Source organism: Schistocerca nitens, chromosome 1 (genome assembly GCF_023898315.1).
Source record: "Schistocerca nitens isolate TAMUIC-IGC-003100 chromosome 1, iqSchNite1.1, whole genome shotgun sequence".
NCBI classification, from domain to species: Eukaryota; Metazoa; Arthropoda; class Insecta; order Orthoptera; family Acrididae; genus Schistocerca; species Schistocerca nitens.
In genome coordinates this window covers 502,333,213-502,348,027 of record NC_064614.1, presented here as the reverse complement: position 1 = coordinate 502,348,027, position 14,815 = coordinate 502,333,213, and positions in this window count along the sequence as shown.

The window sequence follows — 14,815 nt, the reverse complement described above, 5'->3', positions numbered from 1 at the left end:
CAGACTGCTCTTCGCAGCTGCTACCGACAGACTGCTGCTCGCAACTGAACTCGGCTACTACTGCCGACAGACTAACTCTCTCTAAAAGCTAACTCGCGACTGCTAGCTCGCAACTGTACTGCTACAGCGCTATCGCGCTACTGCTCTGGTCAAAGATTCTACAATGCCTCGCCATCGCCGCCGCACAACATACGTGTTTCAGCGTTCACACAGTAATCAAAGACAGATTTCGGTGGTGGCAGTTATAACTTGGACTACATATTGTTAATGCAAAGAAAAAACGATGAGTTGGGTTTCTGGATTTATTCTGACTGAATCATTTCTTTTGAAGGATTTTATTCACACAGATCGCACATAATCTGGCTTTCGTTACATTTGCTATTGCTCATAAATTGAATGACCGAATTCCATTCCTTTGCGTGTGGTACGGCTGAAGTGCACATTACGAGGATCTGGAGAAGAAAATTAAGTGCTCTTCTGCTGTTGCACCTGCTTAAGCCGGATTTCCCCAGATGCAGGAATTCAGCGCCGCGCGAACAGGACATGCTGAGAAGTGTGTTCAGACAAGGTGTTATTACTTTACTCACACTGCTAATAAACTGTACAGTGCTGATGGATTGCGTGGGAGAAAAGAAAAGGGAACTCCTGTGCTTCTGATATCTCAGAATACAATGGACGACACTAAAAGGGTTATGTCTCCAGATGCGAAGCGCATAGAATCAATCAGAAAAATGTGTTCTCAAATGAGTGTGAATTACTAAGAGACCAAACTGCTGAGGTTATCGATCCCTAGACTTACACACTACTTTAACTTACGCTATGAACAACACAGACACCCATGCCCGAGGGAGGACTCGAATCTCCGGCGGGAGGGGCCGCGCAATCCGTGACATGGCTCCTCTAACCGCGCGGCCACCCCGCACGACTCAGCAATTGACACTGCGTCAATTAATGGTTTATCTTCCCCGGCGCAGACACACATTTGTAGTATTTATATGTACTTTGTAACTTATTTATATACGACGCATTGTCCTGCTGGAATTGCCCACTCCGTCGGACGGCACAATGGACATGAATGGATGCAAGTGATCAGACAGGATGCTTACGTACGTGTCACCTGTCAGTGACGTTATAAGGGTTCCCATATCACTCCAACTGCACACGCTCCACACCATAACAAAGCCTCCATCAGCTTGAACGTCTCCTGCTGGCATGCAGGGTCCATGGATTCATGAGGTTGTCTCCATACCCGTACACGTCCGTCCGCTCGATACAATTTGAATTGAGACTTGTCCGACCAGGCAACATGTTTCCAGTCATCAACAGTCCAATGTCAGTGTTGACGGGACCAGGTGAGGCGTAAAGTTTTGTGTCGTGCAGTCATCAAGGGTACACGAGTGGGCCTTCGGCTTCGAAAGCCCATATCGATGATGCGTCGTTGAATGGTTCGCACCCTGACACTTGTTAATGGCCCAAAATTGTAATCTGCAGCAGTTTGCGGAAGGGTTGCACTTCCGTCACGCTATACGATTCTGTTCAGTCGTCGTTGGTCCCTTTCTTGCAGGATCTTTTTCCAGCCGCTGCGATGTCGGAGATTTGATGTTTTACCGAATTCCTGATATTCACGGTACACGCGTGAAATGATCGTACGGGAAAATCCCCACTTCATCGCTACTTCGGAGATGCTGTGTCTCATTGCTCGTGCGCCGACTATAACACCACGTTCAAACTCTTTTAAATCTCGATAACCTGCCATTGCAGCAGCAGTAACGGAGCGCAGCACCGTTTTGCTGTTTACATACCCCTGCATTTGAATACGCATGCTTATACCAGTTTGGCGCTTCAATGTAGATTTTTGGCGCCCAGCGATTGCTCTTCCTCTGCTGTTGAGAAGTGTCGAAGAGGTACAGGCTCAAATTGTCAGAAAGGAGAAAACGGAGTCGTTATCAGATGAAGGGGCGGAGAACACAACAGGATATCTCCACACGACGTGCGATGCCCCTGTGAAATCGATAATATGCAATTTCCTCAAGTGAAAGAACACTCGCTAAGAATTCTGTTTTTAAAGTTGGTTTGTGGGAACGATCTCGAAATCTCCAATTCAGTTACACATTGTCAAGATGGAATGAAAGAGGACATTATTAAGTGCAAGGGCAGAAAGAAGAGAAGGATGAGTTGATGGGATACAGAATATCTATTCTTAACTGAACACACGCAGTTTGATAGGTCAAACTAATATCAGCTACAATTAAGTCTGTGTGTATGTCGTCTTCCTTTCCTAGAGTGAGAAATATGAGATGTGCAAAATATCTCACATGCATGTTGAACAATAATTTGATGTGCCTGAAGAACATAAGCTAGTCAATTCAGTGTATGGCCACACCCATGGAAAGAATTCTGGAGAACGAGAAAATATTGTCCTGGCGAACACTTGTCGTCCAGACGGGAAAGAAGACACTTGTCGCTGAGGCGGCAAAGAGGACACTTCCTGTGAAAATCGACAGATGGCGCTGACCTTCTGAGCGTATTCCGTCTCTCCAGCAGCGGCGGGCAGGCCGCCTCAGCCTCCGCCAAAGACTGACATTCTGACGCTCCGACAGCCAACATGCAGCGCGTCATTGCCGCGACACCAGATGCCCGACCACTACCTTGTTAAATGCACTTCAGATGTCTCATCAAAGTCTGTCTGTCAGTTCCGTTTGTCTCACAGCTACTATATTTTCAAACCCTGGTAACGACTCCGAGAATATTCTAATGTATAATGGACAAATTGTTCTTTCCATTTCACCGATAAAAATAATTTGTAAATAGCATTTGCAGAGAAGTGCTCCAAAACCACTTTCGTTTATAAAAAATGTTTGTGTGCAATCTCGTTACGTTCTTGCAGCTGGCGTACCTAATCCTTTCATGTTGTTGTTGTTGTGGTCTTCAGTCCTGAGACTGGTTTGATGCAGCTCTCCATGCTACTCTATCCTGTGCAAGCTTCTTCATCTCCCAGTACCTACTGCAACCTACATCCTTCTGAATCTGCTTAGTATATTGATCTCTTGGTCTCCCTCTACGATTTTTACCCTCCACGCTGCCCTCCAATGCTAAATTTGTGATCCCTTGATGCCTCAAAACATGTCCTACCAACCGATCCCTTCTTCTAGTCAAGTTGTGCCACAAACTTCTCTTCTCCCCAATCCTATTCAATATCTCCTCATTAGTTACGTGATCTACCCACCTTATCTTCAGCATTCTTCTGTAGCACCACATTTCAAAAGCTTCTATTCTCTTCTTGTCCAAACTGGTTATCGTCCATGTTTCACTTCCATACATGGCTACACTCCATACAAATACTTTCAGAAACGACTTCCTGACACTTAAATCTATACTCGATATTAACAAATTTCTCTTCTTTAGAAACGATTTCCTTGCCATTGCCAGTCTACATTTTATATCCTCTCTACTTCGACCATCATCAGTTATTTTGCTCCCTAAATACCAAAACTCCTTTACTACTTTAAGTGTCTCATTTCCTAATCTAATCGCCTCAGCATCATCCTTTCATATAATTTATAAATGCTGCACGCAAGTGCAGTTTAAGATATTGTGATTCCCTTAAGTAATTTGTATATGCTCCACTCAAGTGCAATTTAATATAGTCTAAAAATTTCGACCACTATTACAGATATACTGTGTATTAGTGTGGTTCAAGAACTTGGAGGTAATTTTTCCTCACTTTAACGCATCCTAAAGTGCCCTTCACACACTGACGGAAAAAAATCGGAAGACCAAAGAATAATTAATGAAGAGTAATGAAAGTTCTGGGTTACATTTGCCTAAGTAGCTTATTTAAGCGATAAATATTGCAAGATCACAGTTTAATGCAAAAGTGAGATAAGCCATTGTAAGTGCGAAATCCTGGTACATTAACAACCGGCGTAACGGCCAGAATTTTGAATGCAGGTTCGCAAACGGACATGCATTGTGTTGTACAGGTGGCGGGCGTCAGTTTTTGTGACTGAGTTCCATGCCTGACAGGGACGGTTAACGCTTTTTGTGGACGACGCTCGAGTTGTCATCCAGTTATGTTCCATATGCGCTCGACTCGAGACGTATCTGGTGATCGACAAGGATAAACCAATACATTGACACTCTGCAGAGCAAGTTGGGTTAAAACAGCATGTGGTAGATGGTTATTTTGTTGCAAAACCCTTCTGGAATGCTCTTAATTAATGGCAGCACAACAGGTCGGATCATCAGACTGACTCACAGATTTGCATCAGGGTACGTGAGAGAACCATGAGAATGCCCCCAACTGTCAAACTAAATCTCTATGCAGATCATAACTCCAGCTGTAGTTCCAATGTGTCTAGCACGCTGACAAATTGATTGCAGGCATCATCTGGGCTCCATCTTTCTATCCAAGACACGACCATCACCGGCGCCGAATCAGGACCAACTCTCATCAGAAAATACAACATGCCTCCACCCTGCTCTCCAATGAGCTTCCACTTGACACCATTGAAGTCGCAAACTGTGGCATTTTGGGGTCAGTGGAACGCACGCTTCGGGGCGTCCGGCTCGGAGCTGTTCTCAAAGTAACCAATTTGTAACAGTTAGTTGTGTCACAGTGGTGCCAACTGCTGCTCAAATTGCAGCTGTAGGTGCAGTAAGATGCGCCAAAGCCATACACCGAACACGATGGTCTTCGCTCTCGGTAGTGGCACGTGGCCGTGTGGAGCCGGTCTTCTTGCAAGTGTACATTCTCGCGACCGCCGCTGCCAGTAATCATGTACAGTGGCTACGTTCCTGCAAAGTCATTCTGCAGTATCGTAGAAGGAACATCCAGCTTCTCGTAACCCTATTACACTATCTCCTTCAAACTGACTGAGCTGTTGATAACGGCGCCTTTGTGAATTTTAAAATCTTCCCGGTGAATTGAATGTCTAAACAAAGTTCGGTCTCGCAGCCGATCGTCGTTTAATTCATCGCACGATAATTCGACTGGGCGCCTGCCGGTGATCTTTAGGTGAGCCGTCTAAGACCGAGGAAGACTCGCTCCGTTCCGCCGTATATAGCGTGCTGCGAATATTCCGCACATACTTTGATGGCTCACCTGAAGATGACGGGTAGGTGCCCAGTCGAAGTATCGTGTGATAAATTATAGACGACATCAGCTCACTTCGTCCAGTCTCAAAGGTTACTAACGCTCACACCGTTATAGCGTGTATTTAAAGTTTGAGAGGTAACAGCTTGTACCATCTCATTATAATTAGCTTGTTCCATCGCATTATATTGAATACTATAGACGTTTGAGATTCTTTCATTATTTTTCCAAATTTAAGAAATGTTATAACTCGAGTGAAGAAATAGACTACCTGTTTCTTTAATTCATGATTACATAAATGCACTTCCTTTCCTTAATCCTTCTAAGTCGCCTCGGGTTAATTAACTTGAAGTTTGTATTAAGAGTTCGTCTGCTGGTAATGGCAAGGCAGAGATGTGGTCACACTGTAGGTTGGTTAGTGCCAACATAAATTTGGGGTAAAGGCAGCGATGACGCATCTGTTTGCCAGGGGTAGTTCGGGGTTGGTAACAGGTTCCCTCCCCTCCGGAGGAGAATGACCGTTGAGGGCCGCCGTGACAGGGACATTCTGGGGGCAGCTGTTGAATTGAGCGGACAGACTCGAGGGCGATCTCCGACTTTGCCGCCAAATTCTTTGTGGGATGAGGTATAATTTATTATATTGTTATTAATCCGCTCTTTTTCAAGATGAAAGTAGTTAGCATGTCGTTACGACCATTCATTTTTTTGAGAAATTTTGCCCGTAAAATTAAAATTTTCACTTAGGGTTTCTTTACCAGAGGTGAGTATGGGGGCTCACATTATCCATTTGTAGTAATACAATCGGTTAGTGCCTTAAGCATACTAGAGCAACAGAAGTATCTAAAATCATATAGCTTCACTTTTAGTAGTAGCGTTTTGTAATTTTAAATTTCTTACTGGTCTTGCTTAAGTAACATGGAGCCCCCCCCCCCCCCACCAAGTTAGTTTAACACGTGGACATTACCGCTGATGAGAAATTCAGACGATGATTCCGTGTGAAACTTGCTAGGATATGGGTGTGTTTTGTGTGCGTTACTTAAGGCTCTAAGCGTGTGAAGTAATTTTTTGGCAAATTCATAAATTATGTGCACGAATCTTTTCATTCATGACTACCCCAATTTGCAAGCAGCAACTAGCTGAGGCTCTGCGTCCTAACTAATTGGTAAATAATACGTCGCGCGAGCGAATAGTCGTATAGCTTGAAAACAAGAATGAACAGTGGGGTGAGTACAAAAAAAATTAGCCGCTGGTGTCGATCACCCACGTGGTGTCGAACTGCACCACCAGCAAGCCACCAGTTCGTTCTTGAAAATAGTTAAGGTGAGGATGTTTGCGTGTGCCATAATTTGTTAATTTGCGTGTATTGTTTTTTGTGTATACGAGAGATATCTGTGTCCGCTTTGTTCTCCCCGTTTTCCCGCCAAGAATCTTTGCTATAATTTTGACTAAGGGAACGGTGCTGAGAGATAATGGAGAGAGTGACCATTGAGAAACCGAAGCTCAGTTCATAAATTCATAACGATTCGGTCCAAGTAACATCAGGTCCGAATTTCAATCACTGTCCAAGCAGACGGACTACAGGTGCAGCAACATATCCCTCCTCTTTCTCACTGCACAATATTATAAACGAGACCAGATCTTTGATCGTATAACTCCCTCCAGTGCGAGAGAGTGTTGAATCCATTTCTGATAATATGGGCACCTTCAGTGGTAGATAAGATAGAATTTACTCGCCTTTTCTTTGGCAATTGCAAATATGAGGTCGCTTAAGCAACGAGTTAAAAATAACATTTTTAAGTTTCTGGGTATATAATAAAAATGTCGTGTAAATTTAATTTCATGGATTCAGTGACTTATCATAACATCCCCAACCTGTGTAGAGAACAATGTTAGTACTAAATTGAAGTCATGATAATAGGGGGGAGGAATGAAAATTAACAAGGATAGAGAATATAGATCATGTTAGAGCGTGGTAATTAGTTACTTTCCCACTTGGTTGCTTGAGCCCTCCCCCGCGTTATCCGTTGCGAAATCTTAATATGATAATCACCTAACCAATCAAATGCTAACTTCGGGTCGGTCCACTTCCAATGAATCCTTTCGATCATTGAACCAAGCAGGTTAGCAGCGTGTATATGAAATGCCTTGGCACACATGCAATGGCACGCTCTAACATACACACATCAAAAAAGTTTTGCATCACCCCGGTTCCCAGAACTCCCGAAGATAGACGTTCACTGTGGAACCCCTTTGACTGTTCAGAGATGTCACTAAACCCGCCCAAAGATGTAAGCAACCACGCATGAGCAGCGCCTATTAGATGGAGGGGGTCTGACAGCCGATCAGTTGTAGTCATTCAACCAGGAAGGAGGTATGCGGTTCATGTTGTCTGTAGTTCAACCATGCCTAGACTGTCAATATCGCGGTTCGATCTCGTCTGCATTGTTACTTTGTGCCAGGAAGGGCTCTCAACAATCGAAGTGTCCAGGCATCTCAGAGTGAACCAAAGCGATGTTGTTCGGACATGGAGGAAATAAAGAGAGACAGGAGCTGTCGATGACATGCCTCGCTCAGGCTGCCCAAGGGCTACTACTGCAGTGAATGACTGCTACGTACGGATTATGGCTCGGACGAATCCTGACAGCAACGCCATCATGTTGAATAATGCTTTTCGTGCAGCCACAGGATGTCGTGTTACAACTCCAACTGTGCGGAATAGGCTATATGATGCGCAACTTCACTCCCGACGTCCATGGCCTGGTCCGTCTTTGCAACCACGACAAGAGGCAGCATGGTACAGATGGGCCCAACAACATGCCGAATGGACCGCTCAGGATTGGCATCACGTTCTTTTCACCAAGGAGTGTCGTATATGCTTTCAATCTTTAATAGGATGACCAGAGCAGGTGAGTGGTCGGGATTGTAGGGCGTGGCTGGGTAGAAGAAGGTGGCTGTTTTTAGCAATCTTCCTCTTTATTGTTGGTTCTTCCAATACATTTTCTGGTAGCTCAGTCCCACCGCTTGTGTCGCGCTCGGTCAGCGGCTGCACAGGCAGTAGGAGGTTAGCAGCACGAAGCCCGGCCTAGCACGCCTCCTGCAGACGCTGCAGCTCGTGACGACGCTGGGAGTCGCCGGTGCAACTGCGGGCAATGCCCTCCGCCGGCCGGTCCTCGGGGACAGCGTCACTGATAACGACTACGTAACAGCGACCGAACGCCCAATCGGTCCAACCGATGCCGACGCCCACCTCTGATTCCCTTAAATAGTGCAGACCGCTGCTGAATCCGTCGGTTACGTGGCGCCGTGTTTATTAGAACGTTCTCGATGAGTTGGCTAACGCAACCGCGCCACACGCGGCCCGCGCTTGCGTAATTCTGGTAATGCTGCGTTGTGGCTGTTGATGGCTGCCGCGCACATACACACATACCGGCGCTCGTTGCAAAACTGTGTCACCTGCATAACGCGCCGGCCATCCTTTGTCCGCCGTCTGCCGTGAGTCTGGCGCATCGCGCACTGAAACACACTAAACCACAATTTTGCACCATATTTCCTAAAAATAACCCCTTGTCCTCTACAAATCAGACAATTGTCAGAGACGTGTTTGGAGGTAACCCAGTCAGGCTGAACGCCGTAGGCACACTGTCCAGCGAGTGCAGCAAGGTGGAGGTTCTCTGATGTCTTACGGTGGCATTATGTGAGGACGACGTACACCGCTGGTGGTCATGGAAGGCTCCATAATGGATGTCCGATACGTGAATTCCATCGTCCGACCGATAGTGCAACCATAGCGGCAGCATATTGGCGAGGCATTTGTCTTAATGGACGACAATTCGCGCCCCATCGTGCACATCTTGTGAATGACATCCTTCAGGATAACGGCATCGCTCGACTAAAGTGGCCAGCGTGTTCCCCAGACATGAACCCTATCTAACATGCCTGGTGTTGTAGCGTAGCAAGCTAGCTACGCCACACTGAGAAGTAGCCGAAAGGGCACGCGTCACACACACGCCGACTGGCGTTAAGTCTGAAACAGGATACGTGATGAAAGCTATAAAGAAAAGAACGGAGCTTCTCGTATACTTAACTTTTATTCACTTGCGGTACATCGCTCTTGATAATACAAGTGAGACTCTCTCCAGATATGGTTAATGGCGCCTTGCTAGGTCGTAGCCATGGACTTAGCTGAAGGCTATTCTAACTGTCTCTCGGCAAATGAGAGAAAGGCTTCGTACGTGTAGTCGCTAGCAATGTCGTCCGTACAACTGGGGCGAGTGCTCGTACGTCTCTCTAGACCTGCCGTGTGGTGGCGCTCGGTCTGCGATCACACAGTGGCGACACGCGGGTCCGACATGTACTAATGGACCGCGGCCAATTTAAAGCTACCACCTAGCAAGTGTGGTGTCTAGCGGTGACACCACACCTGGTATGGATCGAAAAGGGCTGTTTATGGACGACGTGACCCACCAACCACTCTGAGGGCTCTACGCCAAATCGCCGTTGAGGGGTGGAATAATCCGGACCAACAGTGCCTTGATGAACTTGTGTATCGTATGCCACGACGAATACAGGCATGCATCAATGCAAGAGGACGTGACACTGGGTATTAGAGGTACCAGTGTGTACAGCAGTCTGGACCACCACCTCTGTAGGTCTCGCTGTATGGTGAGACAACACGCAATGTGTGGTTTTCATGAGCAATAAAAAGGGCGAAAATGATGTTTATGTTGACCTCTATTCCAATTTTCTGTACAGATGGAAAACTTTTTTTGATGTTTGTTGATTGGGAGAGAGAGAAAAAAGATAACAACGGGGAAGGTAGCCATTTGTTGACTGGGAGAGAGAGAAAAAAGATAACAACGGGGAAGGTAGCCATTCAAGCTTACCTTATTTCTGTCCTCATAGTGGCACTACTGGAGCAACTCTTATGCGACTGAAATGAAATTTGAATAGACATCATCTTTCAGATGTAAAAACCCACCTACCAGCCTCCATTTTCGTCGCACAACTCCTTCTTGGTGTTGTGTTTTTTTTTCCGTCAGCGTATATTCCGTTTCGCTATGAAAGTTTTCTGGAATATATTTCATTAACCGTAGTCAGATCACTTTGTTTCTTCATTCATGTGTCAAATCTTACAAAAAGGAAAAAAAATCAGGACATTAACGCTGAAGTTGTAACTTAAATGTACTGCCAGGTAGCTAAACCCATGTTGCAGCCAAGGCTTCCAGTGTGAGCCTGTCCATGAGTGGCTATTTTATTATACAATACGGTGTGGTAGAGGATGCAGATGCAATCATCCCAGTGCAGATAGAGAGGATGCGATAACTGTTTCCACACATCAGCACAAAAGCACTGACTGAAGGGTAAAGCTGTTTGTTTGTAGGTGAGTAAAAGTGTTTGCCTTCCAAACTGTTAACCTCCAGTCTATACGGTGCTATTTTTGTCCGGTGCTGGCCCTGAAAGTAAATAAATCTTAAGGCGTTTAGATCCAAAACAACATTGGACATTTAACGTCGCTACTTTATGCTAGCTAAATGAGTCGCATGTCACCGTCATTCGTCAGCTTCATATTTCCACAGGAAAACACAATCTGAAGTACGAATTCATAATAACTTAACTTCAAGTCACTATCAAACAGCACGAACAATGACATTAGATTTTAGTGCCGAGAATTGATAAACAATCCAACCGTACACGTAAGCGCTGGCTCAGATGCACAAAATGAATATAATGTTAAACTTTCCAACTTTTCCGCAGTGTTTTTATTGAATCTAATACAGAGTCAATCCTCAACGATAAACAGAATTTTAAAAAATGGTTCTCTCACAACATATTTTGTGTGTGTGTGTGTGTGTGTGTGTGTGTGTGTGTGTGTGTGTGTATGCAAGAGAAAGAAAGCTCTTGTTTTCTTGCTTGGATACTTTTAGTTCTATCAGATGTCGCCAAATAAAAAGAGCAGTTTGTTTGGCGATAAGTTTTTACAGCATATTTATCGTTTTATTCGCCAAATACGGGTTTGTATCAAAACTGTGCGTCCACCTACCAGAAATTATCAGAAAATTAAAAAGTAATGCACGTGCTGATAGTTATGCTTTCCGAAAAATTCTATAACGCCCAGAAACTTTATCAGGTAATTACTTACTAGTCGATCATTTGCATACAACAGGTGCGGGAAATTAAAAAAAACCACACTCAGATCAACCAGCATACCGGAAAAACGATCATTAATGCGGTGCACAGATTCGATTCCGGACTGCCTCTCCGTGTCTCGTGACAGCAGCAATAACGCTAATATGTGGTGGTTATGCAACATAACCACTCCTTTTGTATACGTGATGTGTGACAAAAGTAATAAGTTATTTTTTATACACCAAGGTTTTTATTTGTTTATTTATTTTCAAACAAAAATATCGTTCATTATACACCGTTCGAGTAGCTGCTCCCAGTCATGGTAGCAGTGCTGAAAGGCTTCAACTGGTAGGGCCTTTATCATGTCGGTCACATTCTTTTGAATGTTCTCTAGAGTCCCAAAATGACGTCTTTTAAGACATCTTCAATTTCTGAAAAAAAAAGGCACTATGTTTCAGATCAGGTGAACAGGAAGTCTGTGGAACAGCAGTATGCCTTTTGAGGTCAAAAATTCTGTGATAGAAGTGGCTGTGTCACATGGAGCGTTGTCACTATACAGCATATACTTGTCTGCAGTGTCCGGTCGCACTCGATTCACCATTTTCCTGAGCCTTTCAAGGACATCTTTACAGAAGATTTGGTTGGCTGTTTGTTCTGAACGAACGAATTCTTTATGCGCAATACCCCCACAATCAAAACAGCAAATCACCATTGTTTTGAGATCCTTTGAGCGAAATTCATGTCCAACGTGTTTTCGGCATTCCAAAAACGATTTGTGCCAGCGAAAAAATGCGCTCTTGATAAGAGATGTTCCTATAGGCCTGATTTCCAAAGTCTAACAAAAACTTGATGGCATAACGTTGCTCCAAATTCCGCTGATGTATTTTCGTACACACAACAAGAACACAACTTCACTGATATCGCTCTCAAAAATCACGGGATGGCTGTAAGGAGCTGAAACTCGGACTGAGCGTCTGGAAGAAATGAACACATCGGTCTACACAACACAGCGTTGCGAGATTGCTTGCAGTATTGTTATTCTCGTTACTTTTTTCATACACCTCGTATTACCCACTGCCTATACAAAAGGCCACGCATTTCACAATTTCTCTGCTAATCATCTGACTCAGGACGTCGTTCATTAGCGCCCTGGTATTAGGCGTTAGAACAGAAATGTGTTCTAAAAAAGTAGCCAAGAAGATTGGATGATTCAATCCTGTGTACGTCGGCTGTAAACGAGCATCGGCCGCCGGTGCCCGTGTCGGCTTACGGAGGCACTCACGTGCCGGTGTTGACGGCTCTCCGCAGCTCGGCGCCTGCGGGTATCGGATTTCGCTCAGATACTCCTTTGCCCGCTATGAGACAGATTATAGCCGCGGTGCTAGCCGAAGGCGCCAACTTGTCGGCTTACCGCGCCTGCGCCGGGAAGGCACTCCGGCTTACTTCCAGCCCTCCTCTTAAAGGAAGTCCTCCGAGCCGACAAACTGCTGAACTATCAACGGAAATTAATACGTCAGAGGAGAGTGAACATTTTGTATCACCATTCCAGCATTTTAGCTGCTAGTATCACAAGAGTCCCCTGTATTTCTTTGGGAGAGTGTTGCCACTTGTGAAATTCCATTCTTTCGTGGAACGCTAGTAAGCATTGATGAAAATCGTGGCCGCTGAGAATCTTTTGTAACTTGACAAAGGCTTGCGACCTGGCACACTATTTACCAAGCCAGAGCTTGACTGAATCATATGCAATCCAACTAAATCATTTATATACTAATATGGATATGGTGTCTGTTCTTTCGGACATGACACCATATCCATATAAGTATATAGTTCTGGCAACACCGGCCATGACCTTCTTCTTCTGTGCAGATGCACACGTATTCCCCGAACTCTTACGGGACTTGGTAAGAATGTCTTCCACGAGTAATGAGTGTGTTGGGGTCGGACAATACGAATGTAGTGTGTGGACATACAAGGTGAGAATGTGGGTCTCGCGGGAGGGGTGCGCGATATAGTCCCTGCAGTCGCGCTATCCACTGTTCTCTCGGTGGCTCAAATGGATAGAGCGTCTGCCATGTAAACAGATCCCGGGTTCGAGTCCCGGTCGGGGCACACATTTTCACCTCTCCCCGTTGATATATATCAACATCTGAAGATATTAATATAATTCTAACATCATTTATATGTTGGGAAGCGGAAAATTGTGTTACGTAACGTTAAATTAACGTATGAAGCGGGAAGCTGCTTCACATAACTATCTTCTTTTCGTTTTGGGCACCTGAGTGCCAATTTAATTCAGGTCAGCTTCATTTCTTCTGGTCTTTGTCCTAGACCAATATAATTTCGTCCCCATTTTTTACAACTTTCTTCGCTCTTCTGTTCATGAGGATTCTTCTCTGGGCTTAATTTTGTCCTAGGAGCTTATGACAGCCTGAGTTTATTTGAAAGTCATCCTGTTGTAAATATCTGTATTTGCATTTCTTCCAGATTTTTTTATATCTCCTGTATCCAGCGTACTCTTTATTCTCTTGTTCACAAAAAACTGTTTTTTTCCTGATGTGTCAACCCCCCTCCCACTCGTCCATTCTAAGGATGTGTCCGAAGAACATGCTACTGCTTCTCGTGATGATTTCCGAAATTCTCTCTGTCTGGGTATGTTTGGTTTGCTCGTCCTCTATAAGGCCAGTGAAATAAAAACGAGATAGATGGGAAAAAATTAAGTAAAGTATTGTTTCAAAAGTAAACGCCGTAACCGTTAAAATATTTATTCCGCCGTGATACCAGACGGTCAATACCTTTATGGAAAAATTTCTGCTGTCGCCTTCGGAATCATAATTGCATCCAGACGTGCACCTCTTCATCCGAAGCAAATCGACGATCACGAATATCTTTCTTCAGGGCTCCAAAAATATGGAAATCGCATCGGGAGAGATGGGACTGTATGGATGTCGTATAAAGGGTTCCCAGCAAAACTTCTGCAGCGTATTCGAAACAACCTTGGTAAGATGTAGGTGGACCCTTACACATTCTTTAAATAGTCCCGTACACTCCCCATGTGATTTCCATATTTTTGGAGCTCTCAAGAATAATGCGATGAACCCAGGACAGTTCTAACAACTCGTGGTTGAAACGTCATAAGTTTCGCATTGGCAAAACAACTTTTTGAGCATGCGCATCAACCTGATTATTTTTTTGCGAATAAGATCATTTCCCAAAGATTTTTTCATCCAGCTGGTGGAAACGAGAAGTGTAACACGTCTAACCATTCTGATAGATGACACCAACTTCATCTCCTCGGTGCACGTCCATCGGCTCCCGTTCGCTGACTTCATCTTTGTTTCACTGCTTGTGCGAAGTAGTGGAACCAGGTAACAGCTCAAGGTTTCTTTTGAAACTTGTCCAAAATCATGGTGTTTGTGTTACCTTTGGACAGCATTTCCTCACGCTAAAATTATCTTACGCAAAGCTTTTGGTTTATTTTCATGTAGGCATATCTTCTGATATGCCTATGACAAAAACTACCTCCTACACATTTAATCACACATCGTCCAATACTACATCGCTCACCTTCTACATGTTTGCTTGTATCCTTATAGT